Source organism: Phyllobates terribilis, unplaced genomic scaffold (assembly GCF_046119375.1).
Source record: "Phyllobates terribilis strain yellow unplaced genomic scaffold, ASM4611937v1 Scaffold_2__4_contigs__length_985480577, whole genome shotgun sequence".
NCBI lineage: Eukaryota > Metazoa > Chordata > Amphibia > Anura > Dendrobatidae > Phyllobates > Phyllobates terribilis.
In genome coordinates, this window is record NW_027362762.1 from 266,880,407 (window position 1) to 266,888,070 (window position 7,664).

Consider the following 7,664-nt stretch of genomic DNA (forward strand, 5'->3'; position numbering starts at 1 on the left):
ACGGTTTTAATGCCCCTTGGAAGAATGGTGGAGGTTGCAGTGGAATAGAAAGACAATATCAATGCCCCTTGGAAAAGTGGTGGAGGTCGCAGTATCTTAACAAGACGGTTTTAATGCCCCTTGGAAGAGACGTGGAGGTCGCGGTAGCTTAACAAGACGGTTTTAATGCCCCTTGGTAGAGACGTGGAGGTCGCAGTAGCTTAACAAGACGGTTTTAATGCCACTTAGAAGAATGGTAGGGTCGCAGTGGAAAAAAAAGACAATATCAATGACCCTTGTAAAAGTGGTGGAAGTCGCAGTAGCTTATCAAGATGGTTTTAATGACCCTTGGAAGAGAAGTGGAGGTCGAAGTAGCTTAATAAGAGTGTTTTGATGCCCCTTGGAAGAATTGTGGAGGTCGCACTGGAATAAAAAGACAATATCAATGCCCCTTGGAAAAGTGGTAGAGGTCGCAGTATCTTAACAAGACGGTTTTAATGCCCCTTGGAAGAGACGGGGAGGTCGCAGTAGCTTAACAAGACGGTTTTAATGCCCCTTGGAAGAGACGTGGAGGTCGCAGTAGCTTAACAAGACGGTCTTAATGCCCCTTGGAAGAGATGTGGAGGTCGCAGTAGCTTAACAAGACGGTTTTAATGCCCCTTGGTAGAGACGTGGAGGTCGCAGTAGCTTAACAAGACGGTTTTAATGCCACTTAGAAGAATGGTAGGGTCGCAGTGGAAAAAAAAGACAATATCAATGACCCTTGTAAAAGTGGTGGAAGTCGCAGTAGCTTATCAAGATGGATTTAATGACCCTTGGAAGAGAAGTGGAGGTCGAAGTAGCTTAATAAGAGTGTTTTAATGCCCCTTGGAAGAATTGTGGAGGTCGCAGTGGAATAAAAAGACAATATCAATGCCCCTTGGAAAAGTGGTGGAGGTCGCAGTATCTTAACAAGACGGTTTTAATGCCCCTTGGAAGAGACGTGGAGGTCGCAGTAGCTTAACAAGACGGTTTTAATGCTCCTTGGTAGAGACGTGGAGGTCGCAGTAGCTTAACAAGACGGTTTTAATGCCACTTAGAAGAATGGTAGGGTCGCAGTGGAAAAAAAAGACAATATCAATGACCCTTGTAAAAGTGGTGGAAGTCGCAGTAGCTTATCAAGATGGATTTAATGACCCTTGGAAGAGAAGTGGAGGTCGAAGTAGCTTAATAAGAGTGTTTTAATGCCCCTTGGAAGAATTGTGGAGGTCGCAGTGGAATAAAAAGACAATATCAATGCCCCTTGGAAAAGTGGTGGAGGTCGCAGTATCTTAACAAGACGGTTTTAATGCCCCTTGGAAGAGACGTGGAGGTCGCAGTAGCTTAACAAGACGGTTTTAATGCCCCTTGGAAGAGACGTGGAGGTCGCAGTAGCTTAACAAGACGGTCTTAATGCCCCTTGGAAGAGATGTGGAGGTCGCAGTAGCTTAACAAGACGGTTTTAATGCCCGTTGGAAGAGATATGGAGGTCGTAGTAGCTTAACAATATGGTTTTAATGCCCCTTGGGAGAATGGTGGAGGTCGCAGTGGAATAAAAAGACAATATTAATGGCCCTTGGATAAGTGGTGGAGGTCGCAGTAGCTTAACAAGATGGTTTTAATGCCCCGTGGAAGAGACGTGGAGGTCGCAGTGGCTTAACAAGGCGGTTTTAATGCCCCTTGGAAGAGACGTGGAGGTTGCAGTAGCTTAACAAGATGGTTTTAAGGCCCCTTGGAAGAGACATGGAGGTCGCGGTAGCTTAACAAGACAGTTTTAATGCCCCTTGGTAGAGACGTGTAGGTAGCAGTAGCTGAACAAGATGGTTTTAATGCACCTTGGAAGAATTTTGGAGGTCACAGTGGAAAAAAAAGACAAAATCAATGCCCTTTGGAAAAGTGGTGGAGGTTGCAGTGGCATAACAAGACGGTTTTAATGCCTCTTGGAAGAGACATGGAGATCGCATCAGCTTAACAAGACGGTTTTAATGCCCCATGGAAGAATGATGGAGGTCGCAGTGGAATAAAAAGACAATATCAATGCCCCTTGGAAAAGTGGTGGAGGTCACAGTAGCTTAACAAGACGGTTTTAAAGCCCCTTGGAAGAGACGTGGAGGTCGCAGTAGCTTAACAAGACGGTTTTAATATCTCTTGGAAAAGACGTGGAGGTCGCAGTAGCTTAACAAGATGGTTTTAATGCCCCTTGGAAGAATGGTGGAGGTCGCAGTGGAAAAAATACACAATACCAATGCCCCTTGAAAAAGTGGTGGAGGTCGCAGTAGCTTAAAAAGACGGTTTTAATGCCCCTTGGAAGAGACGTGGAGGTTGCAGTAGCTTAACAAGATGATATTAATGCCCCTTGGAAGAATGGTGGAGGTCGCAGTGGAATATAAAGACAATATCAATGCCTCTTGGAAAAGTGGTGGAGGTCGCAGTAGCATAACAAGACAGTTTTAATGCCCATTGGAAGACACTTGGAGGTAGCAGTAGCTTAACAAGATGGTTTTAATGCCCCTTGGAAGAGACGCTGAGGTCGCAGTAGCTTAACAAGACGGTTTTAATGCCCCTTGGAAGAGATGTGGAGGTCGCAGTAGCTTAACAAGATGGTTTTAATGCCCCTTGGAAGATACCTGGTGGTTGCAGTAGCTTAACAAGACGGTTTAAATGCCCCTTGGAAGAGACGTGGAGGTTGCAGTAGCTTAACAAGACGGTTTTAATGCCCTTTGGAAGCAACGTGGATGTCGCAGTAGCTTAACAAGACGGTTTTAATGCCCCTTGGAAGAATGGTGGAGGTCGCAGTGGAATAAAAAGACAATATCAATGCCCCTTGGAAAAGTGGTGGAGGTCGCAGTAGCTTAACAAGACGGTTTTAATGCCCCTTGGAAGAATGGTGGAGGTCGCAGTGGAATAAAAAGACAATATCAATGCCCCTTGGAATAGAGGTGGGAGTCGCAGTAGCTTAACAAGACGGTTTTAATGCCCCTTCGAAGAGACGTGGAGGTCGCAGCAGCTTAACAAGACCGTTTTTATGCCCCTTGGAAGAGACGTGGAGGTTGCTGTAGCTTATCAAGACGGTTTTAATGCCGCTTGGAAGAGACGTGGAGGTCGTAGTAGCTTAACAAGACTGTTTTAATGCCCCTTGGAAGAGATGTGGAGGTCGCAGTAGCTTAACAAGACGGTTTTAATGCCCCTTGGAAGAATGGTGGAGGTCGCAGTGGAATAAAAAGACAATATCAATGCCCCTTGGAAAAGTGGTGGAGGTCGCAGTAGCTTAATAAGACGGTTTTAATGCCACTTGGAAGAATAGTGGAGGTGGCAGTGGAATAAAAAGACAATATCAATGCCCCTTGGAAAAGTGGTGGGGGTCGCAGTAGCTTAACAAGACAGTTTTAATGCCCCTTCGAAGACACGTGGAGGTCGCAGTAGCTTAACAAGACGGTTTTAATGCCCCTTGGAAGAGACGTGGAGGTTGCAGTAGCTTAACAAGACGGTTTTAATGCCCCTTGGTAGAGACGTGGAGGTCGCAGTAGCTTAACAAGACGGTTTTAATGCCACTTAGAAGAATGGTAGGGTCGCAGTGGAAAAAAAAGACAATATCAATGCCCCTTGGAAAAGTGGTGGAGGTCGCAGTATCTTAACAAGACGGTTTTAATGCCCCTTGGAAGAGACGTGGAGGTCGCGGTAGCTTAACAAGACGGTTTTAATGCCCCTTGGTAGAGACGTGGAGGTCGCAGTAGCTTAACAAGACGGTTTTAATGCCACTTAGAAGAATGGTAGGGTCGCAGTGGAAAAAAAAGACAATATCAATGACCCTTGTAAAAGTGGTGGAAGTCGCAGTAGCTTATCAAGATGGTTTTAATGACCCTTGGAAGAGAAGTGGAGGTCGAAGTAGCTTAATAAGAGTGTTTTAATGCCCCTTGGAAGAATTGTGGAGGTCGCACTGGAATAAAAAGACAATATCAAAGCCCCTTGGAAAAGTGGTAGAGGTCGCAGTATCTTAACAAGACGGTTTTAATGCCCCTTGGAAGAGACGGGGAGGTCGCAGTAGCTTAACAAGACGGTTTTAATGCCCCTTGGAAGAGATGTGGAGGTCGCAGTAGCTTAACAAGACGGTCTTAATGCCCCTTGGAAGAGATGTGGAGGTCGCAGTAGCTTAACAAGACGGTTTTAATGCCCCTTGGTAGAGACGTGGAGGTCGCAGTAGCTTAACAAGACGGTTTTAATGCCACTTAGAAGAATGGTAGGGTCGCAGTGGAAAAAAAAGACAATATCAATGACCCTTGTAAAAGTGGTGGAAGTCGCAGTAGCTTATCAAGATGGATTTAATGACCCTTGGAAGAGAAGTGGAGGTCGAAGTAGCTTAATAAGAGTGTTTTAATGCCCCTTGGAAGAATTGTGGAGGTCGCAGTAGCTTAACAAGACGGTTTTAATGCCCCTTGGAAGAGACGTGGAGGTTGCAGTAGCTTAACAAGACGGTTTTAATGCCCTTGGAAGAGACATGGAGGTCGCAGTAGCTTAGCAAGACGGTTTTAATGCTCCTTGGAAGAGATGTGGAGGTCGCAGTAGCTTAACAAGATGGTTTTAATGCACCTTGGAAGAGATGTGGAGGTCGCAGTAGCTTAACAAGACGGTTTTAATGCCCCTTTGAAGAATGGTGGAGGTTGCAGTGGAAAAAAAAGACAATATCAATGCCCCTTGAAAAAGTGGTGGAGGTCGCAGTAGCTTAACAAGACCGTTTTAATGCCCCTTGGAAGAGAAGTGGAGGTCGCAGTAGCTTAACAAGACGGTTTTAATGCCCCTTTGAAGTGACGTGGAGGTTGTAGTAGCTTAACAAGATGGTTTTAATGCCCCTTGGAAGAATGGTGGAGGTCGCAGTGGAATAAAAAGACAATATGAATTCCTCTTGGAAAAGTGGTGGAGGTCGCAGTAGCTTAACAAGACTTTTTTAATGCCCTTTTGAAGAGACGTGGTGGTCGCAGTAGCTTAGCAAGACGGTTTTAATGCCCCTTGGAATTGACGTGGAGGTCGCAGTAGCTTAACAAGACGGTTTTAATGCCCCTTGGAAGAATGGTGGAGGTCGCAGTGGAATAAAAAGAAAATATCAATGCCCCTTGGAAAAGTGTTGGAAGTCGCAGTAGCTTAACGAGACTGTTTTAATGCTCCTTGGAAGAGACGTGGAGGTCGCAGTAGCTTGACAAGACTGATTTAATGCCAATTGGAAGAGACGTGGAGGTCGCAGTAGCTTAACAAGACTGTTTTATTGCCCCTTGTAAGAGATGTGGTGGTTGCAGTAGCTTAACAAGACGGTTTTAATGCCCCTTGGAAGAATGGTGGAGGTTGCAGTGGAATAAAAAGACAATATCAATGCCCCTTGGAAAAGTGGTGGAGGTCGCAGTATCTTAACAAGACGGTTTTAATGCCCCTTGGAAGAGACGTGGAGGTCGCGGTAGCTTAACAAGACGGTTTTAATGCCACTTGGTAGAGACGTGGAGGTCGCAGTAGCTTAATAAGACGGTTTTAATGCCACTTAGAAGAATGGTAGGGTCGCAGTGGAAAAAAAAGACAATATCAATGACCCTTGGAAAAGTGGTGGAAGTCGCAGTAGCTTAACAAGATGGTTTTAATGACCCTTGGAAGAGAAGTGGAGGTCGCAGTAGCTTAAGAAGAGTGTTTTAATGCCCCTTGGAAGAATTGTGGAGGTCGCAGTGGAATAAAACGACAATATCAATGCTCCTTGGAAAAGTGGTGGAGGTCGCAGTATCTTAACAAGACTGTTTTAATGCCCCTTGGAAGAGACGTGGAGGTCGCAGTAGCTTAACAAGACGGTTTTAATGCCCCTTGGAAGAGACGTGGAGGTTGCAGTAGCTTAACAAGATGGTTTTAAGGCCCCTTGGAAGAGACATGGAGGTCGCGGTAGCTTAACAAGACAGTTTTAATGCCCCTTGGTAGAGACGTGTAGGTCGCAGTAGCTGAACAAGATGGTTTTAATGCACCTTGGAAGAATGGTGGAGGTCACAGTGGAAAAAAAAGACAAAATCAATACCCTTTGGAAAAGTGGTGGAGGTTGCAGTAGCATAACAAGACGGTTTTAATGCCCATTGGAAGAGACATGGAGGTCGCAGTAGCTTAACAAGACGGTTTTAATGCCCCATGGAAGAATGATGGAGGTCGCAGTGGAATAAAAAGACAATATCAATGCCCCTTGGAAAAGTGGTGGAGGTCACAGTAGCTTAACAAGACGGTTTTAATGCCCGTTGGAAGAGATATGGAGGTCGTAGTAGCTTAACAATATGGTTTTAATGCCCCTTGGGAGAATGGTGGAGGTCACAGTGGAATAAAAAGACAATATTAATGGCCCTTGGAAAAGTGGTGGACGTCGCAGTAGCTTAACAAGACTGTTTTAATGCCCCGTCGAAGAGATGTGGAGGTCGCAGTAGCTTAACAAGACGGTTTTAATGCCCCTTGGAAGAGACGTGGAGGTTGCAGTAGCTTAACAAGATGGTTTTAAGGCCCCTTGGAAGAGACATGGAGGTCGCGGTAGCTTAACAAGACAGTTTTAATGCCCCTTGGTAGAGACGTGTAGGTCGCAGTAGCTGAACAAGATGGTTTTAATGCACCTTGGAAGAATGGTGGAGGTCACAGTAAAAAAAAAAGACAAAATCAATGCCCTTTGGAAAAGTAGTGGAGGTTGCAGTAGCATAACAAGACGGTTTTAATGCCCCTTGGAAGAGACATGGAGGTCACAGTAGCTTAACAAGACGGTTTTAATGCCCCATGGAAGAATGATGGAGGTCGCAGTGGAATAAAAAGACAATATCAATGCCCCTTGGAAAAGTGGTGGAGGTCACAGTAGCTTAACAAGACGGTTTTAAAGCCCCTTGGAAGAGACGTGGAGGTCGCAGTAGCTTAACAAGACGGTTTTAATATCCCTTGGAAGAGACGTGGAGGTCGCAGTAGCTTAACAAGATGGTTTTAATGCCCCTTGGAAGAATGGTGGAGGTCGCAGTGGAAAAAATAGACAATAACAATGCCCCTTGGAAAAGTGGTGGAGGTCGCAGTAGCTTAAAAAGACGGTTTTAATGCCCCTTGGAAGAGACGTGGAGGTCGCAGTAGCTTAACAAGATGATATTAATGCCCCTTGGAAGAATGGTGGAGGTCGCAGTGGAATATAAAGACAATATCAATGCCCCTTGGAAAAGTGGTGGAGGTCGCAGTAGCTTAACAAGACAGTTTTAATGCCCCTTGGAAGAGACTTGGAGGTCGCAGTAGCTTAACAAGATGGTTTTAATGCCCCTTGGAAGAGACGCTGAGGTCGCAGTAGCTTAACAAGACGGTTTTATTGCCCCTTGGAAGAGATGTGGAGGTCGCAGTAGCTTAACAAGATGGTTTTAATGCCCCTTGGAAGATACCTGGTGGTTGCAGTAGCTTAACAAGACGGTTTAAATGCCCCTTGGAAGAGACGTGGAGGTTGCAGTAGCTTAACAAGACGGTTTTAATGCCCTTTGGAAGCAACGTGGATGTCGCAGTAGCTTAACAAGACGGTTTTAATGCCCCTTGGAAGAATGGTGGAGGTCGCAGTGGAATAAAAAGACAATATCAATGCCCCTTGGAAAAGTGGTGGAGGTCGCAGTAGCTTAACAAGACGGTTTTAATGCCCCTTGGAAGAATGG